At 34.4% G+C, this 23,930-nt stretch overlaps 1 protein-coding gene across 2 annotated transcripts in view; it reads right to left on the reverse strand.

Annotated features, from left to right (window-relative positions):
• LOC127700935 (synaptogenesis protein syg-2-like) overlaps positions 1-22,960 on the reverse strand; it is a 114,277-nt gene extending 91,317 nt beyond the window's left edge. For both annotated transcript variants that reach the window (XM_052204668.1, XM_052204665.1), the window contains exon 1: positions 22,616-22,960. The gene's annotated coding sequence lies outside the window, so the exon portion shown is untranslated. The remainder of the gene's footprint in view (positions 1-22,615) is intronic.
• Positions 22,961-23,930: the final 970 nt, after the last annotated feature.

Genomic DNA, 23,930 nt, shown 5'->3' on the forward strand with positions numbered 1-23,930 from the left:
TGCTGACCGGTTTTGTCTGTATAGCGGAACTATAGACAATTGTCATACAAGTGGGAGGTTTATCTAGCTATAAAACCAGGTTTAACCTACCACTTTTTTTCTTCAGAAAATGTCTGTTGGCAGGGGCGGATCCAGCCATTTATAAAAGGGGAGTTGGGGTTCCTGACCCAGGATAAGGGGGGGTTCCAACTATATGTCCCCATTCAAATGCACTGATCGTCAAAAAAAAGGGGGTTCCATCCCCCGGACCCCCCCCCCCCCCCTGAATCCGCCACTGGTTGGTTGATATAGTCGTCCATTGGTTAATATAGTCGTCCGTTGGTTGATATAGTCAAGTGTTGGTTGATCTAGTCGAGCGTTGGTTGATATTTTCGGCCGTTGGTTGATATAGTCGAGCGTTTGATTTTGTCAGGTTTGGTGGATTAATCCTTTGTTTTATTTACCTTAAAGTTCGGTATTTTTATTAGTACTTTTTCACAGAAAACTGAAAAATGATGAAAAGTTCTCAAATTATCAACTGCTTGACATAATATCTTTTTGGCGTTCGTCGTGCTCGCACAAACCCTGATTGAATAAATATGAAAATAATATTTTATAAATTTCGTGCGTCCGAATCGCTTTTCTGGACTTGCCTTCCGTGATCAGGAACACTTAACTGCGACAATTTTATTTAAAGCCAATGAAGCGATGATTCTTTCATACAGCTTGGTTAACAATAATATAATATCACTTGTGAGTGACAATAACATAAAAACAGCAAAAATGTCATTTATAAAAAAAAGAGAAAATACCACGAGAAAGAAAGGTGGTACGGGAATTAAAGGTATAGGTTGAAGATGGACAGACACACAATATACCACAAACTGGATACACTACATGTATGTGTTGTGACCAATTACAAACATGTTAACCATCCATTCTTTTAGAGCCAGTATATATATCGACTTATATTTTCAGAATATACATATAAGTTAAAGGTGAAGAGAAAGAATCCGTTCTACATAGTAAATGTGGATTATTACTACAGAAGGCAAATAATATCAGAATGTATACTAATGCTGCATAGGGATTGTCACATATCCAGAAGTAATCTACACGAGAGACACGTTTGACAAATTAATCTGACTAAATCCGTCTCTTTGATTAAAAGATTGTGTCGTGATTATATAAGCCGTCATGACCAGAATAACTGAACATGTTAAACGGACATCTTAACCAGCCACTATCAATTCATTGTTGTATTTAAATTGCTCCACTATCAGGATATTAATCATGTCTCTTTCTAGGTTTCAATTTAAACGTCATGTTCATCTCAATTTGCCAGTATTAAATTGAAATAAAAAATAGATCTCCGTCTGCCCTTGTCACTTCTGTTGCACTGAAAAAATAAAATGACTTCTTCAAAATAGATGAAATCTCTCTTCGGTCATATTGGTATGGTAAGGAAATTTTTACTATCCCTACGTTTAAACCAGACAGTTATACTCTATCCCTAGATTTACATCGGACATTTATAATCTATCCCTAAGTTTACACCGGACAGTTATACTCTATCCCTAAGTTTACACCGAACAGTTATACTATATCCCTAAGTTTACACCGGACAGTTATACTCTATCCTTAAGTTTACACCGAACAGTTATACTCTATCCTAAGTTTACACCGAACAGTTATATTCTATCCATAAGTTTACACCGGACAGTTATATACTCTATCCCTAAGTTTACACCGACCAGTTATACTCTATCCCTAAGTTTACACCGAACAGTTATACTCTATCTCTAAGTTTACACTGCTGAATATCAAAGTGGAGAATGATACTGTTGAAGTAGATGGGGGGAAATGATTCTGTTGAAATCGACCAAAATTTTTTTAGAAATAGATGAAAAAAACCGACTTAGTTCTGAACTCAATACCCAATGTTCGAATAAGCGTATCACAAAATATTTATAACTATCAAATGAACTAAGAACGGTTCAATATCTATGTTAATAGATATAAGAAGATGTGGTATGAGTGCCAATGAGACAACTCTTCCTCCAAGTCAAAATTTATAAAAGTAAACAATTATAGGTCAAAGTACGGTCTTCAACACGGAGCCTTGGCTCACATCGAACAGCAAGCTATAAAGGGCCCCAAAAAAATACTAGTGTAAAACCATTCAAACGGGAAAATCAACGGTCTAATCTATATAAAAAACGAGAAACGAGAAACACTTATGAACCACATCAACAAACGACAAGTACTGAACATCAGATTCCTGACTTAGGACAGGTGCAAACAATTGCAGCGGGTTTAAACGTTTTAATGGTACCAATCCTTCACCCTTATCTGAAACAATAGTGTAACATCACAACATAGAAAGACACACTATAAAATATCAATTGAAATGGCTTAACTCAATCAAAAGACATATTAACACCAGTGAACATACACTGAACAAATAAATTTGATCTATGATACAATGTAAATACAAAATAAATAAACTAAGGGAAGAATAATTTAAGTAACATGTTATACCGCTGTGAAATGTTAAACAATTTAAGAAAAACAATATGCTTGAACAAAAATACCAGCCATTTGCAATTACTTTAAACACAGGTAAATGCAAATAATTTTGTTGTTAGGTATACGTGTACAGTTCAAATATAGAAAGGAAATATTTTTACGAAATAAATAATTTTGATGTTCATAGAACGAAGAAGTGAAAATTTATAGTAATACCAAACACTTATCAAAGCTGGTATATAGACCAGATATAACCCCGAATAACATTAAATAACAAAAAAGCATTGCAATTAGTATCAACAGGTCAAATAAACAAGAAAGTACGATTTGAGAGTACTCGCAGTTACTGACAGCTAGTTAAAAGCCAAAAAAAATAATAATAAAAAATCATGCATCAGAGACTAAAATCAACTAAAACACATCCCAGGAATTTAGTATTTTAACGTCATGGACAGTCAAAGAAGACATGACTTAACATTCTTTTCCTCGTAAACGGTTAACCAGTTAAACACTCCACAAAAACTTATTGATTTCCACGCCAACCCTTTAATTTAAACTATACTTTGGAAAAGACCTACATATCCTGAGAAAGTTTACCAACCGTATATTTATCTGGATAACAGTGTGTGAAATTCGCACGCCTCTTCTATTTAGAACTGTCAACCCTGTTATTAACCATCACTGGTCTTACCAGTACTATATCATCTAACTAAGTTAAACCTATTTAACGTTATCAATTGTTAAATTACTTTTGTGAAGAGGGTATTTTCTCAATATATTCTTTTACCAAACACGCAGAATTATAAATTACAAGCACGTGATCACATTTTATTCCAATTTTACATAACTTAACAAAAACCTCGATTATACCTTTCATTTAATATATTTGTAAAATATGGGAACACTCCTATTCTTAAAACTGATGGAATACAATACAATAAACTGTCTGTACTAATCAAAATGTCCTAATCAGAACACATACGATTGTCACAAACACTGTAACCCATTTACTGTAATAATAACAAAACTTTTTGGATGTCAATGCAGACCAACTACCATAAAACGATCTAAAGTGTTCCTACTTATTTTTACCGATGTAATTGACTGATATTAATGCAGATCAACGACCAAGAAACGTACTAAAGTGTTCCGATTTATTTTAACTGATGTGTTTGACTGATATCAATGCAGATCAACGGCCAAGAAACATTCCCAAATGTTTCGATTTGTTTTTACGGATGTACTTGACTGATATCAATGCAGATCAACGGCCAAGAAACATTCCCAAATGTTTCGATTTGTTTTTACGGATGTACTTGACTGATATCAATAAAGATCAACGGTCAAGAAACATTCCCAAATGTTTCGATTTGTTTTTACTGATGTACTTGACTGATGTCAATGCAGACCAACGGCCAAGATACATTCCCAAATGTTTCGATTTGTTTTTACGGATGTACTTGGCTGATATCAATAAAGATCAACAACCAAGTATCGTACAGAACTTTTCAGTTCATTATAACTGATCAATATGTATATTACTGGAATGAAGTTCATATCATCGGTATCGTCCTGTATACTAAGAACGATATGTATATTGCTGGCATGAAGTTCATATCATCGATATCGTCCTGTATACTAAGAACGATATGTATATTACTGGCATGAAGTTCATATCATCGATATCGTCCTGTATACTAAGAACGATATGTATATTACTGGTATGAAGTTCATATCATCGGTATCGTCCTATATACTAAGAACGATATGTATATCACTGGTATGCACTTTATATAATCGGTATCGTCCTATATACTAAGAACGATACGTATACTTATTTTCGGTATCGTCGTATTCTTAGATTGATTTGTATATTACTGGTGTAGACTTAACAAATATTACTGGTATGGACTTAATAGTTTCGGTATCGTCCTATACTAAAAGCGATACTATAATATCGGTATGGATTAAATATCATCGGTATCGTAAGAGATTTTGTTAAACTTGTTAACAATCAATCAGTAGAGAACTAATGTGTGTGTCCTGCAGTGGACACATTGTAATTAACATGTTAAATACCTGGCACAACTTAAACTTAAAACACAATATGCCATATGGATTGAATAGACCGTAAAAATTAATATTAACGAAAGGACTCACTTAGAAGAAGGCACAAAGACGAAAGCAACATGTGCGTTGGTAGAAAAAATAGCTATTGATTAACTCAGAACTATAAGGTAATCTCACTAATATAATCTTGCATTGATATCTGCATACCACCGACTTTTGTATCATATTTAAGGAAAGGTCAATATTAGCTTCTTTTACTGTTCATTTGAATAATAAAAAATCATGGAAAAGAAAACGAATGTTGGCATTCATTTAAGATGGTTAACTATCAAATGCCATCATTGTCTGACAAAACCGACGAAGACAATACGGATGCACTTTACAACAAGAGATTTAACATAGACGTGAGATCTGATATAAACGAGAAGACAATACTGAGGAACTATACAACAAGAGGTTTAACATAGATGTGAGATCTGACAAAACGGACGAAGACAATACTGAGGCACTATACAACAAGAGATTTAACATAGATGTGAGATCTGACAAAACTGACGAAGACAATACTGAGGCACTATACATCAGGAGGTGTAACATAGACGTGAGATCTGATATAAACGAGAAGACAATACTGAGGCACTATACAACAAGAGGTTTAACATAGACGTGAAATCTGATATAAACGATCAGACAATACTGAGACACTATACAACAAGAGATTTAACATAGACGTGAGATCTGACAAAACCGACGAAGACAATACTGAGGCACTATACGACAAGAAATTTAACATAGATGTGAGATCTGATATATACGAGAAGAAAGTCAAATCATATTTATACATTTCTTCTTTTTTCATGGCTCACCACTTCCAATTATTATAACAACAGTTTATCACAGATGGTCCTATATATCATCGCATAATCATTAAAGTAATAAATCAGAACAAATTGCCTATTCTACTACATAACATACCGGTAGTATCATTCTGACTAGAATAATGTATATACTATATCCTGGGAATCGGTTTTTTAAATGAAAAGAGAATGGTTTTGAACAGGGAAAGATTGAGGGATTTATTACAAGTGCATATGTTTGGGTTTTGAAGGTGAATCTGTGGTTTGTAGCTTTTTTTCGCTTAATTTTACATGATTTGAAATTGAAAACCCATTGCTTGGTCGTCCACTGGTAAAATAGCGAATTACGAAGTTTGCAATACAATAATCAACTACAATGTCCTCTTTAATTAATAAAAAGCTTTCCCAAAGTTTGGAAAAATTAAACGGATGTTATTCAACATTAGTTGGCAAAACTTGTTCATCTAAATTTTGCGGAGGCTTATCAATAATCACGTAATTAGCTGTTTGATAGTGTATAGAGTTAGATATGGTAGTCATTATGTTGGAGAGGACTGAACACTTGCAAGCTAAACCCCGCCGTATTCTGTGTGCACCTGTCCCAAGTCAGGATGTTATACGCCAGTTATTGTAGTCGGTTGCTGTCTGTCATTTTTTTCATTTATTATTTTAGCATAAATCAGATCAGGTCGTTGGTTTTCTCGTTTGAATTGTAATATCGAGGATTAATATTAGTTCTAGTTATCATAGGTTTTACTGCTCTTTGGTTTGACTGTGGTAGTTCTATTTATTACTGGTTTGACCGTTGTAGGTCTGTTAATTACTGGTTTGGCTGTGGTAGTTCTGTTAACTACTGGTTTGAATGTAGTAGTTCTGTAAATTGCTGTGCTAACTGTGGTATTTCTGTTAATTACTGATTTGACTCTGGTAGTTCATATGAAAATAAGGAGATATAGCATAATTGCCAATGAGACAACTATCCACCAAAGTTCAAATGAAGTGGATGTAAGCAATTATAGGCAACCGAACGGCCTTCAACAATGAGAAAACCCATACCGTATAGACGGCTATAAAAGGCCCCGACATGAAAAATATGAAACAATTAAATTGAGAAAACTCACGGCATAATTTATAACAAAACAATTTACGAAAAACAAATATGACAGACATGAACCAACGACAACCACTGAACTACAGATTCATGGTAGTTCATTTTATTACTGATTTGAATGTGATAGTTCTGTTAATTATTGATTTGACTGTGATAGTTCAGTTTATTACTGGTTTGAATGTGATAGTTCTGTTAATACTGATTTGACTGTGATAGTTCTGTTTTTTACTGCTTTGAATGTGGTAGTTCTGTAAATTGTTGTGCTGACTGTGGAATTTTTTCTGTTAATTACTGATTTGACTGTAGTAGTTCAGTTTTTTACTGGTTTGAATGTGGTAGTCTGTTAATTACTGGTTTGACTGTGGTAGTTCTGTTAATTACTGATTTGACTGTGGTAGTTCTGTTTATTACTGGTTTGAATGTGGTAGTTCCGTTGTTGACTTGTTATATTGTAATAGTTCTGTTAATTGCTGGTTTTGACTGTGGTAGGTCTGTTAATTTCTGATTTGACTGTGGTATTTCTGTTAATTGCTGGTTTGAATGTGGTAGTCTGTTAATTACTGGTTTGAATGTGGTAGTTCTGTTAATTACTGGTTTGAATGTGGTAGTTCCGTTGTTGACTTGTTATATTGTAATAGTTCTGTTAATTGCTGTGTTGCCTGTGGTAGTTCTGTTAATTACTGATTTGATTTCGGTATTTCTGTTAATTGCTGGTTTGACTGTGTTAGTTCTGTAAATTGCTATGCTGACATAGGTAGCTCTGTTAATTACTGATTTGACTGTGGTAATTCCGTTGATGACTTGTTTTATTGTAATAGTTCTGTTAATTACTGATTTGATTTCGGTATTTCTGTTAATTGCTGGTTTGACTGTGTTAGTTCTGTAAATTGCTATGCTGACATAGGTAGTTCTGTTAATTACTGATTTGACTGTGGTAATTCCGTTGATGACTTGTTTTATTGTAATAGTTCTGTTAATTGCTGGTTTGACTGTGGTAGGTCTGTTAATTGCTATGCTGACATAGGTAGTTCTGTTAATTGCTGGTTTGACTGTGGCATATCTGATTATTACTGGTTTGACTGTGGTAGTTCTGTAAATTGCTGGTTTGACTGTGGCATATCTGATTATTACTGGTTTGACTATATCTTTCGGTTGTGCTGTAAACTAATGGTTTTACTGTGGTAACGTTGTGTGTGTTTCTCGTTTATCAAACATCTATTGTAAGTTAATTTCACGGCTATCATATGATGCTGTGGTCATTTTTCTAGTCAATTATCCGAAGCAAACCAAGATTTTAAATGCCAAAATATCTTCAGAATGAACATACTAGCCCAATATTTTCTACTCTAACTTCAAGAAGCTCATTTGAGGAAACACAAAATAGTTAAAAACAGATGCTACAACTTTTATTAAAACAGTAGGAAAACTAATTAACTCTTGTTACATTAACGTGGATTTGAACAAATAGAAAGTTCAATTTAAATGTGACATCAACCAATATTCAATATGGAAACTCAATCGATGATCATACAAAATATGTTAGAAGATATTTAGGCTTAGAACTGATATGTTAAAATAGTGTTTATATAACACACCTTCTGCTATTCTGTCACATAGTCTGTGTTTGTATTATTGATGTGTATATGTATTATTGATGTGTATATGTATTATTGATGTGGATGTAATTCAAATGTGCACCTATAGTTTATATAGACTTTGGTAATAAAGATATATAATATTATATAGTTGCATTTTGATGTAGGTCTTTAGAAATCGGACACATGTTAGTGCTTGAATCTTTTCCATATACACAGAACAAAATCTAAGTTATCAAACATTTAATTACATTTTGAAAAGTGCGCTTCAAACAACAAATAATTATAAAACAGCAGGAAAAAAATTGTACACTTAGGCGAATTTAATATTGACTATAGAGTATAGCTGAATGTTGTCACAATTAAATATATTTACATTCAATCTAAATTTCAATTTTATTGTCAATTTTTATTTCACGTTTCTAATTGTAAATGATATTCATGTATTGTTAAATAATTGTTGTTGTCAACAGCTTTCCTGGTAAGTAAAATGAAACCAAGAGGAAAGTAAACAGTTGACACTTTGAGAATAACAAAGGAAGAAAAAAAACTAAAAAGCAAAGGACGATTTATAATAAAAATAAGATGTGGTATGATTGCCAATGAGACTACTATCCACCAGAGTTTAAATGACGTGGATATGTAATAGTCCGATGTGGTATGATTGCCAATGAGACAACTATCCACAAGGGTTTAAATGACGTGAATATGTAATAGTCCGATATGGTATGATTGCGAATGAGACAACTATCCACCAGAGTTTAAAATGACTTGGAGATGTAATAATCCGGTGTGGTATGATTGCCAATGAGACAACTATCCACCAGGGTTTAAATGGCGTGGTTATGTTATAGTCCGATGTGGTATGATTGCCAATGAGATAACTATCCACCAGAGTTTAAATGACTTGGATATGTAATTGTCCGATGTGGTATGATTGCCAATGAGACAACTATCCACCAGGGTTTAAAAGACGTGGATATGTAATAGTCCGATGTGGTATGATTGCCAATGAGACAACGATCCACCAGAGTTAAAATGACGTGAATATATAATTGTCCGATGCGGTATAATTGCAAATGAGACAACTTTCCACCAGGGTTTAAAAGACGTGGATATGTAATAGTCCGATGTGGTATGATTGCCAATGCGACAACTTTCCACCAGGGTTTAAATGACGAGGATATGTAATAGTCCGATATGGTATGATTGCCAATTAGACAACTATCCACCATGCAGAGTTTAAATGACTTGGATATGTAATAGTCCGAAGTAGTATGATTGCCAATAAGACAACTATCCACCAGGGTTTAAATGACTTGGAGATGTAATAGTCCGAAGTAGTATGATTGCCAATAAGACAACTATCCACCAGGGTTTAAATGGCTAGGATATATAATAGTCCGATGTGGTATGAATGCCAATGAGACAACTTTCTACCAGGGTTTAAATTGCTAGGATATGTAATAGTCCGATGTGGTATGATTGCCAATGAGACAACTTTCTACCAGGGTTTAAATTGCTAGGATATGTAATAGTCCGATGTGGTATGATTGCCAATGAGATAAATATTCACCACAGTTTAAACAACTTGGATATGTAATTGTCCGATGTGGTATGATTGCCAATGAGGCAACTATCCACCAGTGTTTGAATGACGTGGATATGCAATAGTCCACAAAACACTAAACAGTGAACTACAGATTGAAATACTGTAACCATCTCAAGTACAAGGGACTAACAACCATATATTGTGTCTCTCGTCAAACTTTAAGACAAAACCAAATTGATTAAATACCAGGACATTGTCTCTGGCCTCTTGTCTAACAATAAGACATCACCACATTTATAAAAGACCAGGACATTGTCTCTGGTCTAACCACAAGACAGCATAAATTTATAAACACAAAGACATTATCTCTGGTCTAACCATAAGACATCACCCTATTTATAAAACACCAGGACATTGTCTCTGGTCTAACCATAAGACATATCTCTATTTATAAAACACCAGGACATTGTCCCTGGTCTAACCATAAGACATTACCCTATTTATAAAACACCAGGTCATTGTCTCTGGTCTAACTGTAAGACATTACCCTATTTATAAAACACCAGGACATTGTCTCTGCTCTAACCATAAGACATCACTCTATTTATAAAATACCAGGACATTGTCTCTGGTCTAACCATAAGACATCACCCTATTTATATTCACCAGAACATTTGTCTAGTTTAAACATATTTTATTTGCTCAAAGCAAAAAGGATCAGACACAAGTAAATACTTAATTGAATGTAAGCATGCATAATATAATATAAACAACATAAATATTACTAAACTATACTAAAAGAAGGGAAGGGGACGAAGAAAGAACGACAGAGATTAGGATAATGATGATAATTTTACTTGCATAACCCCAAGACACCACCAAATCCATAAGCACCAGGACATTAGATATTGTTGCTTAAAGTACAATGGCAAATATTTAATGCATACATACGACGCGAACAAATTAAAAGTATACCCCATAGCTTTGTTCTGCAAAATAGGTCGAGACATTTGAAGTGTCACTTGAAAAAGAAGGGAATATTGGAAAGTGGCAGAAAGATTGTCTTTCAACTGCCCACATAAGGATCTTCAAAAAATGTTGTTATGATTTAATTGATTAGAGCGTGAAAGTTTTTGTCAAAACTTAGATAACACCATTACATGCAGAAAAAATTGAAGTATCACTTAATTTTACACAGGAGACTTGAAAAAGGTAACAAAATCCCCTTTAAAGGTGCAATTTATAATATGATTAGTTTAACGACAAGTTGAACAACAGACCCAGAACTGTTAACCTCTCCCTTAAATGACACAGATTGGTCGAATATTTTAATTGTCAAATTTAACTTATCTGCAAGGATTTTTTTCATTCTGTATAAAAACTAAAAATAAATCATAATTGGAATAAGTTTAACCAATAAGTAAAACATACAATAACAAGAATGTGTCCATAGTACACGGATGCCCCACTCGCACTATCATTTCTATGTTCAGTGAACCGTGAAATTGGGATCAAAACTCTAATTTGGCATTAGAATTAGAAAGATCATATCATAGGGAACATGTGTACTAAGTTTGAAGTTGATTGGACTTCAACTTCATAAAAAAAAAACCTTGATAAAATTTGTTAACCTGAAGCGGGACAGACGGACGAACGGACTGACGGACGGACGAACGGACGAACGGACGCACAGACCGAAAAACATAATGCCCCTCTACTATCGTAGGTGGGGCATAAAAATTGTTTACAACTATTTATCTGCAGATAAATCTCCCTCTGCTATCGAGTACAATGTGTTAAAATCGTTTACATTGATAGCATTTACATATTTGTTCCACTGAATGCGTTGTCGTGTGGTTTGTCGCAGATGATATAAAACTTGATAAGTAGGAATATAGAAGATGGACGATAATTATAAGATACGGATGAACTAACAGACTTGTCATACTCAAAGGCACGACAAAACTAACATAAATGCAGTATAGACAGCTCATGAATTATACATACAAACATGGAGCATTGATATGACACGACAAAACTAACAGACATACAGTATAGACAGCTCATGAATTATACATACAAACATGGAGCATTGATATGACACGACAAAACTAACATACATGCAGTATAGACAGCTCATGAATTATACATACAAACATGGAGCATTGATATGACACGACAAAACTAACATACATGCAGTATAGACAGCCCATGAATTATACATACAAACATGGAGCATTGATATGACACGACAAAACTAACATACATGCAGTATAGACATATAGACAGCTCATGAATTATACACACAAACATGGAGCGTTGATATGACACGACAAAACTAACAGACATGCAGTATAGACAGCTCATGAATTATACATACAAACATTGAGCATTGATATGACACGACAAAACTAACAGACATGCAGTATAGACAGCTCATGAATTATACATACAAACATGGAGCATTGATATGACACGACAAAACTAACAGGCATGCAGTATAGACAGTTCATGAATTATACATACAAACATGGAGCATTGATTTGACACGACAAAACAAACAGACATGCAGTATAGACAGCCCATGAATTATACAAACAAACATGGAGCATTGATATGACACGACAAAACTAACAGACATGCAGTATACACAGCTCATGAATTATACATACAAACATGGAGCATTGATTTGACACGAAAAAACTAACATACATGGATTTTCAAGAGAATTACATACATGAACTTATAAGAGGACACGATTAAAATTTAAATTACGAAACAACGAGAGGACACGAAAAACACTCATACAAGCATAATCACTGAAGAAATATTTATTGTCGAGCGGACATGAAAAACACACATACAACCATCATCATTGAAGAGACATTTATTGTCGAAATGCGCATCTGGAGCAAAAAAATTGGTACCGTTAATGTTATATCACAACACGCAAAGGAACTTCCGAGATGAAACATTGACATGATATAAAAGAATTGGTAGACATCTAAAACATACAAAAATCAAAAGAACTTACAGACATAGAACACCAAGATGATATGAAAGAATTAACAAAAAGAAAAAGAAACAAAAAAACTAAAAAACAGAGAACACCGAAAAGCCTGACACGAAAGAACTTACAAATAAAGAACATCGAGAAGCCTGCCACAAAAGAACTTACAAAGAGAGAACATCGAGAAGCCTGCCACAAAAGAACTTACAAAGAGAGAAAATCGAGAAGCCTGCAACAAAAGAACTTACAAAGAGAGAACATCGAGAAGCCTGCCACAAAAGAACTTACAAAGAGAGAAAATCGAAAAGCCAGACTCGAAGAAACATACAAACAAAAAACATCGTAAAGCCTGACACGAAAGAACTTACAAAAAGAGAACATCGAAAAGCCAGACTCGAAGAAACATACAAACAAAAAACATCGTAAAGCCTGACACGAAAGAACTTACAAACAGAGAACATCGAAAAGCCTGACACGAAAGAACTTATAAACAGAGAACATTGAAAAGCCTGACATGTACGAAAGAACTTACAAACAGAGAAGACCGAAAAGCCTGACACGAAAGAAATTATAGACATGGAACTTGTCTCCGCTGAAAATGCAGCCAATTACGAATGAAAAATACTGTAAATTCAGAAATTATTGCGTGGATTTATTATTGCTATTTTCTCATTTTAGACTAAAATGCGATTTTAATTTTTGCGATATTGAGAAAAATCCTGTTTAATCCTTACAAAAAATTTCAAAATGCGAGTTTAAATTATTGCGATTATTACCCTGTCGCATTTTTCGCAATAATAAAAACATCGCAATAATTTCTGAATTTACAGTAACTGAAACTGTAGCCTTATAGGCATGCTAAAAATTTCTGAAACTGTAGTCTCATAGGCATGCTAAGAATAACTGAAACTAGTACTGTGGCCTTATATGCATGCTAGAAATAACTGAAACTGTAGCCTTATAGGCATGATAAAAATAACTGAAACTGTAGCCTTATAAGCATGCAAAGAATAACTGAAACTGTAGCCTTATAGGCATGCTAAAAATAACTGAAACTGTAGCCTTATAGGCATGCTAAAGAAAACTGAAACTGTAGCCTTATAGGCATGCTAAAAATAACTGAAACTGTAGCTTTATTGGCATACTAAAAATGACACATGCTATATATGCAACCTGGCCTTATCTAAATCATAAGAATAACATCAATGAACAATGAAACATCAACGAAACAGGACTGATGTTGTATCCATATCACTAATGAAACATAAATGTTACTGTGGCAATAACTCGAATAAAACATAACTGCTGCTGTGCCCATACCTCGAATGAAACATAACTGTTACTTTGGCCATAACTCGAATGAAACATAACTGTTACTTTGGCCATAACTCGAATGAAACATAACTGTCACTGTGGTAACTCGAACGAAACATAAATTATAATATAGCAATGATTGGAGACAAATTGATGCAAGCAAATTCCTGTATTCAATAAAAAAAAATAAAAAAAAACAGATTTGATATTGTGCTGATTTAGATCATAAACAACTACAATCGCAATATGAAAAACTGAGCATCGATTTAGCAAGGAAAAACTACAATCTCAGTCAGTTATTTGACAAACTGGAAATCGTCATCAGCTAGTAACAAATATCCAAATGCAGAATTTTATCCGTCATAAAATTTATTCAGATGGTTTATATGACAATCATACTGACTACAAGTTAAATTAAACAATCAAATTATCATAGAATTCGTGAATGGCTGAACAGTAGGAAAGCATTTAATTTGTCCGTGTTAGGTTATTATAAGGTGAATGACTGAACAGTAGGACAGCATATAATTTATCCGTGTTGGGCTATGGGCTATTATCAGAAGAATAGCTGAACAGAAGAAAAGCATCTAATTTGTCCGTGCCAGGTTGATACCAGGACAATAACGATCCCAATCAACTTAATGTCCATAAATAAGACTTAATGTCTAACAGACCTAATCGTATAAATTCTCTAAGATGACCAAATCATTAAAGAACAATTAGACTTCTGTCTTTATGTCCACTATTTCTCACTTCAGGCTAACAGGTTATTATAGGGTTAGTTGTGTCGTTACAGAGAAATAAAAGACATAACATAAATGTAAGAAAATTGGAGGGTACCACCGCGAATATTTGCCCAACAGGGAACTAAAATATATCATATGGATGAGAGACAGTTTGGATGTACCTCTGCTAGTATTTGTCAAACTGGGAATTAAAAGATCTCGTATGACCGGGGGAGTTTGGAGGAAGCACCGTTAATATTTGTGAAAAGATGGGAGGTAGCTTCGTTAATATTTGAAAAAAATATAAGAAGATACCGACGCTAACGTTTGTCTCTCTTGGAAATAAACAGTAGTATATGGATTAGGAAATGTTGGAAGGCACCGCCCCTAAAACTTGTACATTTTAAAAATTAAGAAGTTATGTCATGACAAGTATGAGTTTAATAGTTTATGCCATGGCGAGAATGAGTTCCATACGTGAATACATATTGTGTATATCAAATATCTCATGTTACTTAGTGAAGATTATAGGTCGAATAACTCGTATCATGACGAGTAAGGATTACATTTTAAACATGAATAAAATAATACAAAAAATATAAAAAAAATAAAATCGAATGCTACTAAGGGGCAACAAAATCCATGACATAAGAAAGTCAAAAAGCATTATAACATAAAGAAAAAACCGAACAGACGAACAACATCATAACATAAAGGTAAAAGCAGAAAAGACGAACACCAGCACAGCATAAGGAAAGAAAAAAAAAACCGAAAAGACGAACAACATCATGACATAAAGGTAAAAACAGAAAAGACGAACAACAGCACAGCATAAGGAAAGAAAAAAAAACGAAAAGACGAACAACATCATGACATAGAAGAGAAACCCGAAAAGACGAACAACATCATGACATAAAGAAAAACACCGAAAAGACGAACAACATCATGACATAAAGAAATACACCGAAAAGACGAACAACATCATGACATAAAGAAAAACACCGAAAAGACGAACAACATCATGACATAAAGAAATACACCGAAAAGACGAACAACATCATGACATAAAGAAAAACACCGAAAAGACGAACAACATCATGACATAAAGAAATACACCGAAAAGACGAACAACATCATGACATAAAGAAATACACCGAAAAGACGAACAACATCATGACATAAAGAAATACACCGAAAAGACGAACAACATCATGACATAAAGAAATACACCGAAAAGACGAACAACATCATGACATAAAGAAATACACCGAAAAGACGAACAACATCATGACATAAAGAAATACACCGAAAAGACGAACAACATCATGACATAAAGAAATACACCGAAAAGACGAACAACATCATGACATAAAGAAAAACACCGAAAAGACGAACAACAAGACTTACGATTACGGTTGACCAAAAACAAGGGGTCCTCTCAAAATAATAAAAAATAAACCCAATTGAGATACATAGTAAAATGAAATGATATTTTGTTTTATCATGTAAATAAGTCTTTTCGACGACACACAAATGCAGAAAATTATGGTTACAACAGATGTGAATCGGCACAAAGTCTCCATAACTTTGTGGTTTTTTTTAATTCTCCGATGGCGATAGCCCAACTGCAAACGGAAGTTTTGGCCACTCACCTTACAAGTTCTGCCAATCATCCAAAGAAGGCCAATAAATAAGACGGTTATATGTTTCTTGAAATAGGTATACATGTATTTGTTTCGTCTTTGGTAGTCGAAACACAAACGTCAACTATTTCAGAATACGGGTTCGATTGTAACCATAACATAAAAGAAGAATTCCTTTGCCAGGGCAAAGCTTATGATCATTTGCTTGCAAAACAAGTGAACACATCTCTCCCATTCCAAAAGTGTACATCGTTACCTATAATATTTCCCTGATTGTAACAGATTGGCCGTCGGTGGTCAAATTGGTTTTCCAGGGTTAGAATCAGATGACGAATGAAATGTCACGGAACCATAACATCTGGTGGAGTCTGCATCAGGGCAGGTAAAGCTACCATGATGGTTAATCTGGGTTCTTCATAACGGGGGAAATAAAATAAATGCACGAAATACACTTTTGATTTATTCATTTTCCCTATTAATAGTTCCACTCGCCTTACAAAAGTGGGTGGTATATTGTAATTGGGAGTCGTTCGTCTTTTATACGATTACACTTTTGTATCCGCCACTGCTCCCTAAACAACTTAAAAAGTGTGTGATTCTTTTTTAAATAACGTTTAAATCTTGCCAAATAATATAAACGGTATTTTTCTACTGTTTTTAACCTTAACGATACATGTAGTAAATATCACGTTGGCGATTGTTTTTAATATCAGCTTATAATTTATTCCTAATGAAATATGAAAATATCTCGTTATAAATGATGTGTCATGTGTTTGATTAAGATTCGGATCCAATTGATATTCGTGTGCATTCAAATATCTATACAAGCAAAGAGCATGTAAGTTAAGAATTATGTAATACAATTTTATTTTATAACATATAACTACTTTATTTCTAAAGAAATATAAGAAAAAATCATCGTTTAAAAAAAGTGTTTGACTTGCAAAAATCTAAAATTGGGTTCATAGACATCCGTGTACTTTAAAAGACAACCTGAATGCTTTAAGAATATTTAAACGAAATTCTTGTGAACTCTGACAAATGAGGATAATGTGACAAACCACAATATAAACTGAATCAAGTTGACGCAAACGATAGTCGAAAATTACCATTTGGCGACTGACGGTAAATGGCATTTCAACCATCTTGAAAGATTTCTAGGATCACATATTACAACACGGGCCCGTATATGTAAAGACGAATATATATCTGCTTTATATTTTCATTGCATTGTAAGATATTTGTTGTTTTACATTTCTAATTGATCTCGTTAGACCGTCATAAAACAATTTATAGTAACAGAACTTATTGGAATGCATCAAACTGACAAGTTGTCACAGCAAGCTAAGATGGTCAGATAGGGGAAACTGAGAAGAAAAAAATCTAGACAAAATCAAATAAAAATCATATTAAACGTAAAAACCACGAAGAGCCACTGGTCTGACAAGTGTTTTAAACTGGTCTGAGTTGTATTTCAAACTGGTCCGAGCTGTCTTTAAAAGTGGTCCGGCTTATCTTTAAATTGGCCCGAGATTTCACCTCAGGCTGCTAAGAAGCCATTTTTACCGATATTTCGTTGAAACCCGTTGTTCAACTATAGAAAAACAACATAGGAGTTAGTCTTTGTTTTGAACCGACGGTTTATATTTACATTTTGAAACGACCCAAAATTTAAATGCTACCTGTAAGTGTAATTGTAGTCCTAATCGTAGGTGTATAACAGTTTCCGCAAATGTCTATTAGACGGTAGTTTCCGCAAATGTCTATTAGCAGTAACTCAGCTCAGGCATGATGTAAAGAGTGCAAATCAAATAAGTTTAGACATGACAAGTGTGGTTAAAAAACCTCATGTAGTAAGTAACAAGTATGGTTAAAAAAAACTCATCTAGAAAGTAAAGAGTATGGTTAAAATTATCATGTGGTGACGAGTATGGTTAAAAAAAACTCATCTAGAAAGTAACGTGTATGGTTGAAATTATCATGTGGTGACGAGTAAAGTTAAAATGTCGTGTGGTGACGAGTATGGTTAAAATATCGTGTAGTGACGAGTATTGCTAAAATAATCATTTGCTGACGAATATGGTTAAAATACCACGTGGTGACGAGTATGGTTAAAATATCGAGTGGTGACGAGTATTTATAAAATAATCATTTGGTGATAAATATGGTTAACATATCGTGTGGTGACGAATATGGTTAAAATATCGAGTGGTGACGAGTATTGCTAAAATAATCATTTGGTGACGAATATGGTTAAAATATCGTGTGGTGACGAATATGGTTGAAATATCGAGTGGTGACGAGTATTGCTAAAATAATCATTTGGTGACGAATATGGTTAAAATATCGAGTGGTGAATAGTATTGCTAAAATACTCATTTGGTGACGAGTATGACTCAAATATCCGTGTGGCGACGACTGTTGCTAAAATACTCTGTAGTGACGATACTTGTTAAACACCCGTGTAATGACGAGCATTGTTAGAATTTTCATGCAGTGACAACTATTTCTTAGATACTCACGTAGTATCTATGATCATTTAAATACCCGTACAGTGACGAATTTTGCTTAACTTCTTATGTAGTGACGACTTTTGCTAAAATACTCATTTGGTGACGAATTAGGCTTATATACCCGTGTGGTGACGATTATTGCTAAACTAACAGCGAGGAGTACGGATTAAATACTCATGCAGTGATGATTTCGGTTTAAATACTCATGCAGTGAGGTATACGGTTTAGAAACTCATGGAATGAGGAGTACGGTTTGAATACTCATGCAGTGAGAAGTAAGGTTTAAATACTCATGCAGTGAGGAGTAGGGTTTAAATACTCATGCAATGAGAAGTAAGGTTTAAATACTCGTGCAGTGATGATTTCGGTTTAAATACTCATGCAGTGAGGTATACGGTTTAGAAACTCATGCAATGAGCAGTACGGTTTGAATACTCATACAGTGAGAAGTAGGGTTTAAATACTCATGCAGTGAGGAGTAAATACTCATGCAATGAGAAGTAAGGTTTAAATACTCATGCAGCGAGGAATACATTTTAAATACTCATGCAGTGAGGAATACATTTTAAATACTCATGCAGTGAGGAGTACGGTTTAAATACTCATGCAGTGAGGTATCCGGCTTAGATACTCATGCAGTGAGGAGTACGGTTTAAATACTCATGCAGTGAAAAGTACGGTTTAAATACTTATGCAAATAGGACTACGGTTAACATTCTCATGCAGTGAAGAAGTATTCTTATCATACCATGTTTTGAGGAGTACGGTTAAAATACTAATGTCATGACGAGTTTGGTAAACATATTCTTGTAGTGTAGAATGCGGTTACCTAATGTTGCAGAGGCCAGAACGGTTAACATACTCATGCAGTGACGAGTATGCTTATCATACCATGGTGTGGGGAAGTAGGGTTAAAATACTAATGTCATGACGATTATGGTTAACATATTCTTGTAGTGTAGAATGCGGTTACCTAATGTTGCAGAGGCCAGAACGGTTAACATAATCATGCAGTGACGAGTATGGTAAACATATTCTTGTAGTGTAGAATGCGGTTACCTAATGTTGCAGAGGCCAGAACGGTTAACATAATCATGCAGTGACGATTATGGTAAACATATTCTTGTAGTGTAGAATGCGGTTACCTAATGTTGCAGAGGCCAGAACGGTTAACATACTCATGTCATGACGAGTATGGTAAGCATATTCTTGTAGTGTAGAATGCGGTTACCTAATGTTGTAGTGGCCAGAACGGTTAACATACTCATGCAGTGACGAGTATGCTTATCATTCCATGTTGGGGGGAAGTAGGGTTAAAATACTCATGTCATGCCACGTATGCTAAACATACTCATATAGTGAAAAGTATGGTTAACATACTATTGTAGTGACCAGTACGGTTAAAATACTCAAGTAGTGGCCGGTTCGCGGTTAAAATAATTTTCCAGTGGAAAGTAAGACTAAAATACTCATGTAATGACGAGTGTGGTAAAAATACACTTTCAGAGAAGAGTACGGATAATATACTCATGTAGTGACGAGTAGTTACAATACTCGTATAGTGACGAGTATGGTTGATACTCGTTTAGTGACGAGACGAATGCTGTTAAAACTGTCGTACAGTAAGTACAGACAAAATACTCCTTTACTTAGTACTCAAGGTGCACGATTTGTTCTTGAAACACCAAATTCAATATTTTGATTGGTTACATTCTGATTCTGAGGACGATAATCGCACTCGAAATTTTTATAACCGCAAAGTCTGTGTCGACGACTATGGTTGAAATACTAATGTGAGTGAGGAGTACAGTAAAAGTCTTATGTGCAGTGAAGACCACGAGAAGTTCATACATTTTTTTGTACGTAACACTCTAGTTACGATCATTCATCATTTAAAACTTTTAAACGATATTTTCCTATTTTTTGAACTTTTTGAGGTTAAGTTCCCATGGCAATTAGAACAGAGAGGTCAACATTTTTAGAAGGTTTAAGATAATGAGTTACCCCAAAACTCTTGGTTTTTATTAGATGTTATATTAGTTCCCCTAAAACTCTTGGTTTTTATTAGATGTTATATAAGTTCCCCCAAAACTCTTGGTTTTTGTTAGATGTTATATTAGTTCCCCCAAAACTCTTGGTTTTTATTAGATGTTATATTAGGTGATGAGGTATTGGATTCCCTTCAAAGAAAACTCGTTTTGATGCGGTGTTGGCCAAGGTAATGAACTGCCTTTAACCAACAAATTTAGATACGGCGTTGGCCAAGGTAATGAACTGCCTTTAACCAAAAAATCTTTAGATACGGCGTTGACCAAGGTAATGAACTGCCTTTAACCAAAAAATCTTTAGATACGGCGTTGGCCAAGGTAATGAACTGCCTTTAACCCACAAATCTTTTGATGCGGCGTTGGCCAAGGTAATGAACTGCCTTTAACCAACAAATCTTTAGATACGGCGTTGGCCAAGGTAATGAACTGCCTTTAACCAACAAATCTTTAGATGCGGCGTTGGCCAAGGTAATGAACTGCCTTTAACCAACAAATCTTTAGATGCGGCGTTGGCCAAGGTAATGAACTGCCTTTAACCAACAAATCTTTAGATACGGCGTTGGCCAAGGTAATGAACTGCCTTTAACCAACAAATCTTTAGATACGGCGTTGGCCAAGGTAATGAACTGCCTTTAACCAACAAATCTTTAGATACGGCGTTGGCCAAGGTAATGAACTGCCTTTAACCAACAAATCTTTAGATGCGGCGTTGGCCAAGGTAATGAACTGTCTTTAACCAACAAATCTTTAGATGCGGCGTTGGCCAAGGTAATGAACTGCCTTTAACCAACAAATCTTTAGATACGGCGTTGGCCAAGGTTATGAACTGCCTTTAACCAACAAATCTTTAGAAACGGCGTTGGCCAAGGTAATGAACTGCCTTTAACCAACAAACCTTTAGATACGGCGTTGGCCAAGGTGATGAACTGCCTTTAACCAACAAATCTTTAGATACGGCGTTGGCCAAGGTAATGAACTGCCTTTAACCAACAAATCTTTAGATACGGCGTTGGCCAAGGTAATGAACTGCCTTTAACCAACAAATCTTTTGATACTCAAGCAATCTGAAAATTCTAAGCTTGGTTTTATTCAAAAGTAATTATTTTTAAAAAATAAAGACGAATTGTTCTTCATCTTACATACAAAACCACGAACGACATAATTCTGTTATATTAGGACATTCCCAAGAGAGTATATATTGGCATTAAGTAACGGTTGTCTATAATCTGGTAGATATATTACATCGAATGATTTTAGGATTAAGTCATGTTTCAGACTTACTATGTCAAGCTGAGAATGACAATGGTAAAGTAAACAAAACTGTCATGTTCAAATGTTCTTCAATAATAAGTGTAACAGTCTAACTAACGTCATTGTAAATATCGCATAAACTAACACGTAAAGGGGAAATCTCTTTCATTATCAAAAATATTTAAATCTTCAATATAATAGATGTAATGTTTTGGTAAAATATTTCATCTTCATTTTGTAAAGACCTTCCTTCATTAAGATTCAAGTTGGGGTTTTGCTATTAAATTTATATTTGCAATGAATAAATCTGCACTTAATGCTTACTGTGGATTTTTAAAAATATTATTCTAAATAATAAACTTTCTATGTGTTTAGTGTAATATACTGCACCCATGTCAATGCATAACAACATACTTACAGTATTAATCCCCCTTCTCGAAATCGAATAATCCAATGAAATTCACAAAGCACATAAGTAAAAAAAAATGCGATGTCATACGCAGTTGATGAGAAAGCTAACCTGGTTGGCTGGTGAAATGCCAAAACACATCATAATAATTCACAAATTATTTTATATACATTTTGTTGTTATAAACATGTCATATTATTTAACATAAAACCGTTGAGCCCTGACTTATTTACATCGTGGGCTTTGTCCTTTCATCCTTTGTATATACTTCCTACATTTTACTTAAAACCTTTTATCAATTAAATTTGAAATATTTGATTCAATAATCATACAGTTCTATTGAAGCAATGGACCAGAACTTTCTTTATTCAGCCGCTATATACCTGACCGTTTTGTGATATTTATTTTTCCAATCTGTATAAACCTCACATCTTCTATATCATAAACTTTATGTAAAAAATTATACTTAAATGTTATACACTGTATGGATATCAAATAATTTATAATTGCACAAAAAGTTGTTCAAATGTTTAAAGTGTTTCAACAAACTGTATTAAAAATCTTTTTTTTTTGTATTAAATCGTAGCAACTTTTCCCACGGTGTTGTAACCACATACAAGGTATTTAAAATATAAAATATGAGAAGCGCACCTGTCGAAATCCTAGAAGCTGATTGGTCTGACAGTTTTAACGTAGATTGTCGCACATACCGGTATCTTTTGCTAAATAGGACCATTTGATATAATTATTTTTCAGATTTGTTTAGAAAAAAGTGAACATTTAAAGTAAGATATGAAATGAATAAATTACTAGTATATACTCAGAGATATTAATGGACTTGTGATACTAGTCAAAGGCTAATTCTGAAAAAGGGGGAAAGGGGGGGGGGTTAGCTTGTCGTTTTTTTTTGTTCCAGTATGGTGTAGTAGCTGCTTGGTATTGTGGTATGGAATATAAGGTAGCCGTTGGCGTTATGGTATGGTAGATAATGTAGCTGCTTGGTGTTGCGGTATGGTAAATAAGGTTGGCGCTATGGTATGGTAGATAAGTAATCTGTTGGTGTTGTGGTTTTTTGTGAGTTAGGTAGCTGTTGGGTGTTGCTTGTCGTTTTTTGTGTCAGTATGGTATAGTAGCTGCTTGGTATTGTAGTATGGAATATAAGGTAGCCGTTGGCGCTATGGTATGGTAGCTAATGTAGCTGCTTGGTGTTGTGGTATGGTAGATAAGGTTGGCGTTATGGTATGATAGATAAGTAATCTGTTTGTGTTGTGGGTTTTTGTCAGTAAGATAGCTGTTGGGTGTTGTGTTATGGTAGATAATGTAG

The sequence above is a fragment of the Mytilus californianus genome, unplaced genomic scaffold (assembly GCF_021869535.1).
Source record: "Mytilus californianus isolate M0D057914Y unplaced genomic scaffold, xbMytCali1.0.p SCAF_5, whole genome shotgun sequence".
In the NCBI taxonomy this organism is placed as follows: Eukaryota; Metazoa; Mollusca; class Bivalvia; order Mytilida; family Mytilidae; genus Mytilus; species Mytilus californianus.